This window comes from Gadus chalcogrammus, chromosome 15 (assembly GCF_026213295.1).
Source record: "Gadus chalcogrammus isolate NIFS_2021 chromosome 15, NIFS_Gcha_1.0, whole genome shotgun sequence".
NCBI classification, from domain to species: domain Eukaryota; kingdom Metazoa; phylum Chordata; class Actinopteri; order Gadiformes; family Gadidae; genus Gadus; species Gadus chalcogrammus.
The window spans coordinates 20,729,774-20,742,273 of record NC_079426.1 but is presented as its reverse complement, the minus strand read 5'-3'; the positions used below and the strand labels follow the sequence as shown (position 1 = coordinate 20,742,273).

Sequence of the window (12,500 nt, the reverse complement as noted above, 5' to 3'; positions counted from 1 at the left end):
GAATTAAACTGTATGAACATATAATATAAGAAACTACAATAAAAAATTTACTCAAATAAATCAAAGCAGTAAAAAAAAATATTGGACCTCCAGTGTCCAATGCAGTACCACGTCCAATGCAGTACCAATACCAGTTGCCTGCCGCAACTACCTGCCAAATTCAGAGTATTGTGTCGCCGGAATCGGGACTCGCAAGAACCTATGCTTGAATAGATTTGCAGTGCAGTCCAAAAAGACAGCTTTAAGCCTGTGAACACACACGCACGGGCTCCCACTGCATCTTAAGCCAATGAACCTAACTAGAAGATGTCACTCAAAATACACAGCATATCGCAAGAAATGCTCCATTTGCTCTAACTTGGTGGGAATGGGAATTTGTTCTACTTTACGGGAACCCAGTTCGCTGCCGAGTACTTGGACTGTGATACACTAGGAGTTGGGAGACTTTTCATCATGATTTTATAAACTTTTGGGATTAAGTTAATCGGATACTACAGATACGTGGATTTTGAGAAGCAGTAGCAACGTCCTTATGTGAGTAGGATACAAAGATGTAATAGCTTTTAGAGGTGAGTAGGGAATGCATAGGCCTACATTTAATTTAAGATTGGGCTTTGTTTGACTCTAATAGTCAGCAGATAAAGCTTAAGTAGGAAAAACGGAGCTGGTATCACAATCATCTACTATCATTAAGTTACCTCAGCTCCATTCGAATGCAAAATAGATCAAGCTCTACCTTAATAACAGGCTGGGACTTAGCCAATATACTGGAATTACAAACAGCTTTTTTATCTTTCATTTCAGTCATCCAGAATGGAACGTGTGTGTTTTTCCTTTGCTTGCTCTTGCATAGCGCTAGTGCTGCAGTGTAATTTCAAAGAAACCTTTCACAATGTACAAACAACCTTTCACTCTAAAAACCTTTAATTCTAAAGTGTCCCTGTACATTCAAAGTGTTTTGTCTTAAATAGAACAAAAGCAAGTCGTGTTTCCAATCAGATGACTCATTGCCACAGCCGTGCCATCTCTTCGAGCACTGCACCAAACCATTATCAATAACCACCCATTATTATAAACACAGAATAAGACCTCAAACAAAATGATACAAATAAGAAGCTGTCCTTTCTACTGCGGAACGCCGCCTGGCGGGGGGGCTCCGCGGCTCATCTGATGTGCGTCCTGACTCCTGTCAGCCGCGACCAGCCTGGGGTTGATCAAGGGTTGATCTGAAAGCCACAGACACCTCTACAAAGCCCTTACTACTCATATTGTACTATTCTACCTTTTTTTTACATCACATGGAAGCAGTGTACAGGAGTCCGCTGGCACAGCACTACTATTACAATATTGTTATCATTATTTTTGAGAACCCTGATATGTTTTTGATCATCAGATAATGCAAATGAGTTTTTTTCCTCTATTTGATAATATCATTGACCCTTCATTGGGGGAAAGATAGAAACGGATAGAACTCTGGAAAATATTGGCCGATGAATAGCAAATCAATATATGGGTCGGGACCTCAAAGTGGACCCGTTATTAAAGGCCCTAGATGAGGAGGATTGATCACATCCCTCTGTCCTTGCGAGGAGGGATCCCTCGCCTGTGTTCCTGATCTAAGTGGGATCCATATGGCCATGGGTAGTTTCTCTGGGCCCTGTGGAGGGCTGAGGGTTCGGGGTCGCCGTAGAATGTGAGGCTGGGAAACTCTTTGAGACTGTAACTGTGCTTAAGGGCTGTGGAAATAAAACTGGACTGGACTCGGCCTTGAGAGCAGAGGACAGAGAGAAAGTGTGATTGGAGACGAGAGGGGAGCGATGTGGTGGGAAAGAATGGAGATATTGAAATTAGAAATCCAGCAAGGGACGAACGGGCATTATCTTAAAATCTTTCTATCTGCATGTTATCCAGGTCATCATGTGACATCGATAGGAAGAAGTGACGAACAGCACACACTGTACCGGTCTCATTTGGTCTCGAACTGTCATATTGGTGGATTCGGCCTCTGCCTTTGGATTCACTGGGACAACAGACAACAAACAGTTAAAAAACGGTCTGTGTAATTTTATCGTTTATCGTAGTGTTGGCCATCTCCTGCTATCGTGTCATCAAGAGGGCGCTGAGTTTAGACGGTGAAGATTGTGAACTTTTGACATTGCTTTGGGGCCATTTACGAGAACCGTCAACTGCTACTAACGATGTGTTCATGATCTCTCCCATCCGGTTGGGTGATGGATCCTTCCGAGTCAACCTCAATATTGATCTCAGAAGTGTAAGCGTTGGCCAATACAAAATACACATCCAATCCATTTATTTTCAACAGCATTTTTGAACATTGGAGAGAGGAGGGGACAAGTGAAGGGAGGAGGGGAGGAGTGGTGGTGAGTAGGAGAGTAGGATAGGAGGAGAGGAGGAGAGGTGGGGAGGTGGCGAGGAGGAGAGAAGGAGTGGAGGAAAGGTAGAGAGGAGAGGTAGAGAGGTGGAGAGGAGGAGAGAACGAGAGGAGAAGTGGTGGAGAGGTTGAGAGGAGAGGAGGAGTAGAGGAGAGGAGGAGAGAAGGAGTAGAGGAGAGGAGGAGAGTTTGAGAGGAGAGGAGAATAGGTGGAGAGTAGGAGAGGAGGAGAGGTTGAGAGGAGAGGAGAATATGTGGAGAGTAGGAGAGGAGGAGAGGTTGAGAGGAGAGGAGAATATGTGGAGAGTAGGAGAGTAGGAGAGGAGGAGAGGAAGAGAGGTAGAGAAGAGGAGAGGTGGAGAGAAGGAGAGGAGAAGAGGAGGAGAGGAGAAGAGGAGGAGAGGTAGAGAGGCGGAGAGGAGGAGAGAAGGAGTAGAGGAGAGGAGGAGAGGTTGAGAGGCGGAGAGGAGGAGAGAACGAGAGGAGGAGAGGTGGAGAGGTGGAGAGAAGGAGAGAAGGAAAGGCAGAGAGGAGAGGTAGAGAGGTGGAGAGGAGGAGAGAACGAGAGGAGGAGTGGTGGAGAGGTGGCGAGGAGGAGAGAAGGAGAGGAGGAGAGGAGGAGAGGTGGAGAGGAGGAGAGGTGGCGAGGAGGAGAGAAGGAGAGGAGGAGAGAAGGAGAGGAGGAGAGAACGAGAGGAGGAGTGGTGGAGAGGTGGCGAGGAGGAGAGAAGGAGAGGAGGAGAGAAGGAGTAGAGGAGAGGAGGAGAGAAGGAGTAGAGGAGAGGTAGAGAGGAGAGGTAGAGAGGTGGAGAGGAGGAGAGGTTGAGAGGAGAGGAGAATATGTGGAGAGTAGGAGAGGAGGAGAGGAAGAGAGGTAGAGAAGAGGAGAGGTGGAGAGAAGGAGAGGAGAAGAGTAGGAGAGGAGGAGAGGTTGAGAGGAGAGGAGAATATGTGGAGAGTAGGAGAGGAGGAGAGGTTGAGAGGAGAGGAGAATATGTGGAGAGTAGGAGAGTAGGAGAGGAGGAGAGGAAGAGAGGTAGAGAAGAGGAGAGGTGGAGAGAAGGAGAGGAGAAGAGGAGGAGAGGTTGAAGAGTTGTGGTGGAGAGAAGCAGTGATGAAAGCCGAGTGGCTAGCAGGCAGACATATGGCAATGGGGGGGACTGGGTGGATGCGCACACAGACACACACACACACACAAAAACACACACAACCCCACACGCACACATAACTCTCGCTCCTGGGATCGTAAACAACAACACACATGATAAAGCCCCAACCAATAGAAACCCCAGTGTATTATTTGAGTATCCTAAATATTTGAAACTGAGTGAAACATATAATAGCAGAAGTCATGCAGCCTCCGTCCAAACCCGCACTGGGCTTGTTCCGCTCCAGCACGTTCGTGGGGAGGGGACTTTGTTTCTGTGTTCAGCTCGGGGCCAGACCACCTGTTGCATGGAGCAGCGAGGAAACAAAGAAGAAGAAACCACTGATGTCTGGGTGATAATGAGCCTAAGCTCTAATCGTCAGTATGTTTCTTGTTGTTCAATGGCAGGAATCCAATCACCAGTTGTAGCCAAACAATCCTCAGGAACAACTGTTGCCGTCAAGATGGTGGGGATTTCGAAACGGATTGCAGACTTTTGCTGGCGTAATCTTTTAAATAAAATATAAAAGGATTTGTTAAAAAATATATTGCACTAAATCATAAAATGACCATGATGTGTCATCATAGATTATAAGGAAAGTCAAAACACAATGCCAAGTCAAAACACTGGCTTCTTCGACTACTATGCTTTAGAATGTTATCCTTTGAACGACCGGAACTATTGTTTTCGGTTTGGCCTGTGTGCTACGATTTGCTATCCTTGATTCCCCCGGGTTTCCAGATTTAAAACAAGTTGGCACCCAAACACAACGTTCTGCAGCCATGGTAGCAAGCAAACAAACAGGATCAGCTGAGATTGTACCAGATTCTACACAACCTAAACAGCCTCGTCCACCACATCCTAAAAGCTCTATGATCAGAGCTGTGCTAAAAACAAGGGCATATGTTGGAGTTGAATTTGAAATCTGCTTAGAGCCCAGAAAGATTTCAAGATGGATGCCACATGAGCTGGTTTATAATTTGCAAACAATTCATAAATTGCATACGTTTACCTTAGCTGATCACCTGAAAGTGTAGGGCTCGTTGCTGCTTGTGTTTTTTTCAGGCTCCTGAACCTGGCAACCTGCTTCAGCGAAAGAGACTGGGGAGGAGGGGGTGGGCGGAGCTACCCTTGAACACTGTGAACTTGGACTGCGGTCGCCAATTTCAAATGCTTGGTGTCAATGTTACATATTTGACCTTGAATTTGTCTAGACGAATTGAAAGACAAAATGTAATCTTGAGGAAAAACTGCATTAAACAAATGTATAATAATTGTGTTGTTCTACAACGTTAATAACAACCTAAATATCAGACAACTCCCAATGCACTGAGGTATGACCCCACCAACATACTGTGTCTCTGCGTATTAGCCTGAATGGGCCGTGGCTTGACATTAACTGCTTGTCTGGGCTTTTCCGTTAGCTTGCCACTGGCTGCTGGCGCGCTGGTGTCAGCCTGCGTGAGCGTGAACGAACGCTACACCTGTAGCTACACGGGTGCAGTCAAGCGCCGCCACCGCTACGGCTAGCTCCCGTAACGCGCCGCCAGGCTGCCGGATAATAATAATGTCTTCTCTGGTTAGCTGTCAGCGCGACGCTAACACGGCTCAGCCAACAGTGTGTGTTTACTGGCGTACCTGCTAGCCTCATGCTGCTGTCACGTTGCATTTGAGAGACGCGCACACGGAGGGTTTGGGGCGCAGAGAACGACAGGGAGAGGAATAGAGGAGAGAGGGAGGGAGAGGAGAGGAGAGAATCCCTATATGGCGTTGCGCCGGGGGCGCACGTTCCATAAAAATAAATGTGAAGCACACTGCCAGAAAGGCATCGCAACACTGTGAGTGTAAAACACAGCGTGGAGATCACTCTCTCCCCTGTCACATTCACATTCAGTCTGTGTGGTGCGTCGTTTGTGTATCTGTGTGTGAATGTGTATGTCTGTGTATGTGTGTGCATAGTGGTAAAGGTAAGAATTGTTTGTTTGTGTGCGTGTGTGTGTGTGCGTTTGTGTGTGTGAGTGGGTGAGATGTTGTGTTGGGGGTTAAATGTGTATGTGTGAGTGTGTGTGCATGTGGGTTGCTTCCTCATAAATCCAACAAGACATTTGGATTATGACTGTTTATAAAAGGTGTGAGTTATGGTCATCAGACACTGCCGGGTTTTAGATAGCCGTGCATGGGTATGGGTGTGCATGTGAATGAGAGTGCCCGGACACGCTGGGTATTGTCTGTTCAGAGTCCCCTCGGACAAGTCCTTGAATGGGCTACAAGGACGAGGTGGTGGCCATCTTTTTCGTTGGCCTGTAAATCGGCCATAAAACGCCTAATTAACTCTGTTGTGCCATAAACAAGCAGGGCTAGGCTGGACCCCACCAACTGGGTGGCTAGAAAGAGAGGGGGTGAGAGAGAAAGGGAGAGAGGAGAGAGAGAGAAACAGAGAGACAGCAGGAGAGGGAGAGAGAGAGAGAGAGATAGGGGAGAGAGAGAAGGAGACAGATATTTATGTGTGTAGGCTGGAGTATTTCATTTGTGAATAATATATGCAAACATGCAAACGCATCCGTCTGCCAACGGTCCTTGACGGTAGGTGGATCCATACTGTCTCCTCTGTAAGGGCTGCTGTTACCCTGAGGGCCCCACCCTCTTCAGATATCTGACACTCTACATCAGGACGTCTGTCGCGCTCGCCTCTGTGCTCAGCTTCCCTCGACAACATCCTCTGTAAAAGGCAGCAGCGACTTGTACCCAAAAGCACCAAAAAAACTTGGTGGGTTCTGAGGGATTTGTGGCAGTTTGTACGAGGCCAAGAGCGGATAGTAATGCAGCCAAACAATTAATCCATCCTGGGGTCCCTCGGTCCGTCTGTCCGTCCGTCCATTTACCCGTTCCTTTCTGTCTGCCCAGCTGGTCGGACAGAGAGTCCTGCGGACAGAGCAGCCCTGGGGGTGCGGGAGAATTAATTCTGCAACAATGTCGCCAATTACATGGCACATTATGCTTCTCAGGTTGCAGCGCCGCCAGACGACCACCTGCACAGCTGCAGAGGGCGGGGCGGCTGGCCGGTTGGTACTGGAGGAGGACGGGGGGGGAAACCGGGGGTCTAACAACAACACAGGTGGTGAAGAAAAGCCCGCCAATTCACCGGCACCGTCTCCGCTTCACGCCGACGGAGAACGCCCTCAAATAGATGTGCATGCATTGTCTATGTGTAAATGTGCATATTAACAATTCTCTCTGAATACGAAGAGACAAATAAGAGGTGAGGAAACCATGTCAGCCCTCCAGGGTTTCTACCCACCATATGTTCTGACATCGGGCCAAAAAATGAAAAATGTATTAAAAGAAAATATACATCGATCGTTTTCTTTTGACACACTATAGTAGCATAAGGACAGAGAGAGCTCAGTAGGGACATCCCCTCTCACACGCAGATTTTAATACAAATCTAAAAGAACATTTCCTACAGCCTGAGCTAAATCACAAGTCCATTAGAGACGGAGCTCTCCTCAGGTCTCTGCCACACCGCCCCCTCCCCCCTCCCCCCCTCCCCCCCGGCCCCCCATAGGCCAGGGGATGGAGGCTCTCACTGCAGCCTCAGCTCCCGTGTTGTTGTCCATCTGCAGCCTAACTGGACGGCCTCATCGATGCCACAGACAGCTGCCGCCTCGGCCCTGATTAATGTATTAATTAGCCATGGGGTAGGAACTATAAACATAGACACACGCACAAACACACACACACCCAAGCACACAAACGCACACATGCACGAATGTACGCGAACGCACACACACACGCACCACACAAACAAACACACACACATGAACGCACGAACGCACAAACGCACACACACATACACGCATGCAAGCAAGCACGCAAAAATACACAAATGTCAGGCCGTCTAATGTATGTCCTCACCATGGCTAGGGATCCACATTTTCTAAATAGTGGTTTAGTTCAAATGTTTAGTTTGAATGTTTTATCACATGGAACAATGACAGTGTTTGGACTGTGGCCCGTAAAACTGTTACCAGAGATCCCTCCTCCTTTACTTGGGAATGAGGTCTTAGAAATGAGCTCTGGCCAACAAAGGGGATATTGGTTTAGCAAAGGGAAATCTGAAGTCTGAAGCGCTTGCAGCATCAGGAAAACCTATTTCTGGGAATAGGGTGACGTACGAACATTACATTTTGTGAGCCATTAATTTTATAGCTCTTGGAAGTAAAACTATGTGAAATGGATTGGTGTCATGAATCATTTGCTTTCTGATCTTGAGATCATAACAACCATACAGAACAAAGATATTGCCTTCAACAAACGGACTGAGCCAGGCCATAAAGAAAAAGAAATCAAAACAATAAACAGTTCAGTCATTGTTAACAACAGTTTATGTACGGCTCTCTTACCATGTAGACAGTGCCTAATGTGTGCAATCACACACACACTCTCACACACACACACACACACACACAGACACACACACACACACACACACACACACACATACATACAAACAAACACTAGGCGCACACGCACACACACACACACGCAGGCACGCACAAACAAACACACACAGACACACACCCATACACACACACACACGCATGCACACACAGACACACCCGCCCAGGCATATCCATCCCTGATCGGTATTGATACATATTCAATGATCCCCTCATTATGTGCCTGTTGAAGCCTGGCTTAGTGAATAGAGACAGATAGGATTTGAAGTCTGGCTTCTTGGCGTCAAAATATTCCCGTCACTATCGAACTGGTTGGGAATGAATAAAACCAAAGATGTGCATCCATAGAGACCACCTGTCTGATTGTTATGGGCAAAGACAGACAAAGGCACAAATAGAAACACAAATACACACACACCGCAAAACACACACACACACACACACACACACACACACACACACACACACACACACACACACACACACACACACACACACACACACACACACACACACACACACACACACACACACACACAAACATACTCAGAGGTAGGAACACATGCAGATAAACACACACACACCTTTTGTTTGAATGTTGGGTGGGGGAGCTTGAGTCTCCCCTTCAGAAATGATAACAAATGTAATTTCCGACATGTTTGCCTCCGTCTCAGACAGCATGTGTCCCGGTCGGGCGGCTGCAGGGACACAGCAGCGGGAACAAGGGGCCCAAGATGTGAGCCTCCGATAAGGCCCCGTGCCTCAGGCCAGAACCCCAAGAACAACCATGGCAACAATCACAGATATTATTACAATACAAATCACGGAGAAACCTTCCAACGGTGGCTGTAGGCCAGAAAACCATGGTTTTGGGAGTCATGCAAACAAATAACTAAAGCCTTGTGTAAAGCCTGTGGTTTATTTTACCGAAATCCTGTGAATTTAGCAATCTGCAGGAGGGATGGAGCCGAAGAATGGCTACATGTAGTTATTGAACTGTAGCTGCAGCCAAAGTTAATTCAGGATGACTACATCCCTCAATCCCCCACACATCAGTCACTATCTCACACATCATACGATGCTGTCAGACCAGACCATTTCCAAATCTACTCAGTCAATCAGCTTCCCCTGGCTTTATTGACGAGGGAGAAAGGGCTTGTGCTTACAGCGCATTTACAGCCCCATCATCCAGTCTCTCAAGGTCTCATTGGGATTTTACCGCAGCCCTCCTCATCCCCTTCTCATCCTGGGCTCCTCCAGCCCCCCGCAGCAGCTTCTTCTGACCACAAATTAGAAGAATAAATCACAGCGGTGTCTAAGCGCGAGCACAATAAACTCCTTTAAATGTAAACTAGTCTCTCCCGGTGGAGCTAATAATGAATGCAGTATAACTGGGCTTTTGTTTCAATTATGCTCTTTACGCTGGTCAGGGACAGTGTGGAGGCGACTTGAGAAGACGAGGAGTCATTTATTGACCTGTAGAAAGTGGGGGCCCCGCGTTATACCCTCTGAAAGCCGGGCCCCGCTCTTCCCACGTCTGACAAGTTCTGTCTGCACAAGTGCTCTAATAAGCAGAACTCGGGGCCAAACCAATCGCTGTGGCTCTTCAGCGGAATAAATCCTCATTGATTCACAGTGCTAATTAGGGAGCGACAGAGAGACAGAGACAAAGAGCGCAGGAGAGTGAGAGAAAATGGATTATAGATTGCTAGATCTTGTAGCGCTGAACAGTAAAAAGGTCTTGGACGTACCACTTTGTATTGTGACACAGCGGGAACAATTCAGTGCTAACTGCAGATTAACATGAACTATTTAACTGTGTGTGTGTGTGTGTGTGTGTGTGTGTGTGTGTGTGTGTGTGTGTGTGTGTGTGTGTGTGTGTGTGTGTGTGTGTGTGTGTGTGTGTGTGTGTGTGTATATATCTGGGTTTGGTTGTGTGTGAGTGTGTGTGTGTGTGTGTGTGTGTGTGTGTGTGTGTGTGTGTGTGTGTGTGTGTGTGTGTGTGTGTGTGTGTGTGTGTGTGTGTGTGTGTTTGTGTGTGTGTGTGTGTGTATATATCTGGGTTTGGTTGAGTGTGTGTGTGTGTGTGTGTGTGTGTGTGTGTGTGTGTGTGTGTGTGTGTGTGTGTGTGTGTGTGTGTGTGTGTGTGTGTGTGAGATAGTGGTAGAAGATAACAGCATAATAAAACAAAAGAAATCACACAATCAGAAAATCCGAGAGAGAGAGAGAGAGAGAGAGAGAGAGAGAGAGAGAGAGAGAGAGAGAGAGAGAGAGAGAGAGAGAGAGAGAGAGAGAGAGAGACAGACACAGACAGACAGACGGACGGACGGACAGACAGACAGACAGACAGACAGACAGACAGACAGACAGACAGACAGACAGACAGACAGACAGACAGACAGACAGACAGACAGACAGACAGACAGACAGACAGACAGACAGACAGACAGACAGACAGACAGACAGACAGACAGACAGACAGACAGACAGACAGACAGACAGACCCAGAGAAGACCAAAACAAAAGAATAAGTCAATTGTCAAGTGAATAGAAGAGAGACGGGGCAGCAGACAGACATTGAGTAAAAAAGAAACAGACATGAAGTAAAACTATTTGATTCAAAAGATAATAACAGTCTCTGCTCAGGGTTCTGGAGAAATTAAGAAAAAAACTGCTGAAGCTGTGAGAAAACTCTTGTTCTCCTTCAGTACACCGTGTTCCTCAGACCGCCTGACTCCGTGCTGCTGGAGTCACACAGGAGACCGACCGATGGCCGTAGAAAACAAAGGAAAGAGGGTGTAAGAGAGACTTAAAGACAGATGGAACAATATACAAAAGAAAGACAGGCAGAGCGAGAGAAAGTGGGAAGTAAAAGCGGTGCCATTAAAATATGTAATCTATTACTGTTATCGAGCAGCCATCCCAATTCATGGAAGAATAAAAACCAGATGCAAAACAACATCCCTGTTTGTGTGTGTGTGTGAGTCTGTGTGTGTGTGTGTGTGTGTGTGTGTGTGTGTGTGTGTGTGTGTGTGTGTGTGTGTGTGTGTGTGTGTGTGTGTGTGTGTGTGTGTGTGTTTGTGTGTGTGAGGGCGTGTGTGTACATACGTACGTGTATGTGTGTGCATATGTGATTGTGTGTGCATAAACTGTTATAATTCCCTCGTAATCAAGGGCCAAACAATTAAATAGTAATGATTAATGATAATACGCATCCATCATCCCCACCTGCATGCATAATCAATGAGCGTGACCTCACTCGTCCCATCATTCTGTCAACCAATGAAACGTCTCCACTGAAAAGGCTAGCCACCTGACCTGCTCTGTGTCCAATCAGATCGGAGAGATTGGGCAGAGACATCCTGGGTCGACAGACAAGGTTAAATTAGTTTTTAAATGTAAGGTCGAGAATGACTTATGAGTGATTTTAATATTGATTGAGTGTGTGTGTGTGTGTGTGTGTGTGTGTGTGTGTGTGTGTGTGTGTGTGTGTGTGTGTGTGTGTGTGTGTGTGTGTGTGTGTGTGTGTGTGTGCATCAATGTGTTTTTGACATAGTGGATAATGGCCCACACACAAGCAGTGGCTTTGATAATGGGATCATTACATGTTCACAGCATATAGTTAATGCGAGGAGATGTTTAATCACCCCCGGTCTAATGCTCTGTCACCATTCATTTGGGAGCCGTGTGATAAAGAGCTCCATGAGTCAAGGGGGAAGGGAGAAGAAGGCAGGGGGGGTGGTTGCGTGGCGGGCTTGGGGAGCGGGGGGCAGGATGGGGCTTGGTGGAGGGGAATGCAGGGCTCGTTAAAGGGCAGTGATCGTAAATAGTTTGGCTGGTGAGGACCAGGGAGTAGGGACGGCAAGATTCACCGATTCGCATCGATGCACCGGCATCAAAATTCACGAGGCTATAGCCCTGATTAAGAATGCGTGCACTCGCGATACATTTTCTTTATCTTTGCGTCGATGAAATCTGATTTATTCATATATAAATTATTAGTAGAGGCCCTATGCCTTTATTATTTAGAAAAGTGACCAATAATTTGTGACTACTAATTTGATATTTAAATTGATTCCTCCTCTCTAAAGTGTTTCTCAAGCGCACACTCTCATCTCCATTTTGGTCACGACCGGGGGTGGGGTGGGAGATGGGGGGGTCTGTCACAATGGAGATCAACATGGAGGAGGCGGAGCCACACATTCCACCCAATACCTACAGATAAAGATTGCTGACACTTCTTAAGAGAGACGGACGATTTAAGAACAACTTTTTGTCAGGGCTTCTAATAATTCTTCACTCTCCACTTCTTAGGTAGGGTACCTCAGCCCAAGTAGGAAACTATTCGCCAAGAAACAAATCCCTGTTCTGTACGTCAAAGTAAGATGAAAGAAAGCTGAATCATTGAGCAAAGAGCTGGAATAACAGCTAGCCGTCCAGATAGCTGGACGTCTTGTGCCACTGACTCGTACATCATGGTGAGGGGACACTGCCCTGATG

General features: G+C 46.9%; 1 protein-coding gene across 1 annotated transcript in view; it reads right to left on the bottom strand.

Moving 5' to 3' along the window:
- The window catches only part of LOC130404302 (attractin-like protein 1), a 226,272-nt gene that overhangs the window by 48,861 nt on the left and 164,911 nt on the right, over window positions 1–12,500 (bottom strand). The window lies entirely within an intron of this gene.